The following is a 2157-nucleotide window of genomic DNA, read 5'->3' on the forward strand; positions in this document are numbered from 1 at the left end:
CAGGACCCCACCTTGATGTTTCAGGACCCCACTTTGGGTCCCGACCCCAACATTGGGAAACACTGGAGTAACTTGTCTCGTTTGTCCCCTCAGTTAAATAACTTGCATTTTATTCTCCCCCTCTTTATTGGTGCTTAATTAAAAAAACAATATTAAGATTCAAAACTATCGATGAAATAACCTCACTAAATGACTGAAATACAGAAAAAGTTTCGATGTAAAACAACAGGGTGAACATCCAAATAAACTGGTGTCGGGTCAGGAATGGAGACCCACAGAACCACTGACACTACCTTCATGTCTTGTCAGAAAATTGTGATTAGTGAATATTWACTATTATTTAGGCTATGTTACTTCAAAAGTGGGATTCAGGACTTAAATCCTAATTGTGTGGGTGGTCCAGAGGGAGGTGGGCTTCATGTGAAGCAGAATAAAAAGAATTCCTCGTAGATGTGAGGCAATAATAAATTTTTTTATTTCAGTTAAAACAACAAGAAACATTTACAGAAGGACATTACATCTTCCATAATAACATTACATACAAATAATGCAACAGCTATTCTACAGGATACTAGTTTATTATTTCACTGGACGAAYTGACTGCAGACACTTCTGTTTGTTTACTTGTGAAGAAAATGTTTGTGTTCAGTGCAGCGTACAAAAAAAAAAGAAAAAAAAAACAACAACCTAAAAACTAAAACAAAGAGCTTCGGTTTGAAGCTCAGATGAACCGTTGAGCACAGCGGTGACGCCCCAGCAGCCAGCCTTCAATCAAACCACCTGACATGCCAAAAATAGATACTTTTCTATAAATGTATTATACTTTTATCTTTGAACAGCATTAAGGGGACATTCGGGACCCTGTATAGAACCAGACTCGCTGAAGCCAGTTTTACTGGACTCAAACTGATCGTCATTCACCTCTGAACCAGAGTTTACAGTTTCCTGTCGCTTGAATTTGGAGCAAATATTTCATGTTTGTTTTTAGAGCTGGACATTTGTCTCAGATGCAAGAAAAACAGCTTTAGGGTTCTTGGGACCAAACTGAGACTGTGGCAACCCCCACCCCCCCATTCACATTGTTTTAAACATGTTTAAAATCCAACAGAACAGTCTGAATCTTAAAGTCGTACAAAARTGATTCGAGACAACAGAGAGTAAAGTGGTTAAATCGAGACAAACTTTGTAATACGTTGCTACAAAACTGKAGGAATTTTGCACCATCGTTGCGTTTTGTAAACAAACACGTCATCCGGACCAAGTCAGTCTGATTCCAGGTGAATACCTGAGTTTTTCTCTCTTGATTTTGTCTCTGGTTAAACAGCYACAGTTGCAGCTCAGTAAAACACTGATTCTGTGGTTAAACCTCCCCTGGTTTGTGTCGGTGTTGGAGCTCCTCACTTCACTGGACTGTAATATGGAAAGCCGTAAGTGCCACTAAACAGGCATTTTGTAAAATGCCCGTTTAGTGGCACTTACGGCTTTCCATACRGTAAGGTCTATGAAGGACGTGAACAGAATGGGAAGTCTGAGCACACGCCTCAGAACCGAGCCTGACAGCKGACTGCAGAGAGGGAGCCCGATGCCACATGGAACGACTGCTCACACGGGGAGCCACGCAGCAACAATAATTATTCAGCTGATCGGAGTGCCTGCCACTCGAGGCTGGGCAATCTCAGCGCAGCTCGACGGCATTAACCCTCTTCTGTCARGCTGCTTTGCTGCCATTACCCAGCGCCTTTCTCCTGCTGCACAATCACAGCCTGCGGCGACACCCAGAGCCGCCAGATAACTCCAGCTACAGCAGTTCCACCACGTCTCCCTGGTTTGTGCTAAAGGCTCCAATCTGAGGAGGAGATTTCCATTTGTAAGGAAGCCGACTCGCTCTGCGTCAGACCGAGCTACGCTCCAATAACGACGGTGCGTTTAGAGAAAAGCCAGGGAGGAAAAGTGACCGTGCAGGCTGGGATGCAGGGCGAACTAATTTCTCTTTAAAGTGCTTTTTTTTAAAAATGCTGCTGGCTGAGTTTAGGTCCAAATGTATCTATTTATACCTCAGAGCCACAGATCTGTGAGGAAACGTTAAAAAGCTTCACATCTTCAGCTTTTCCTCATTGAGCTTCTCTTTAAATATATTTATTTAGTGGGTTTAGATTT

Source organism: Austrofundulus limnaeus, unplaced genomic scaffold, assembly GCF_001266775.1.
Source record: "Austrofundulus limnaeus strain Quisiro unplaced genomic scaffold, Austrofundulus_limnaeus-1.0 Scaffold69, whole genome shotgun sequence".
Lineage (NCBI taxonomy): Eukaryota > Metazoa > Chordata > Actinopteri > Cyprinodontiformes > Rivulidae > Austrofundulus > Austrofundulus limnaeus.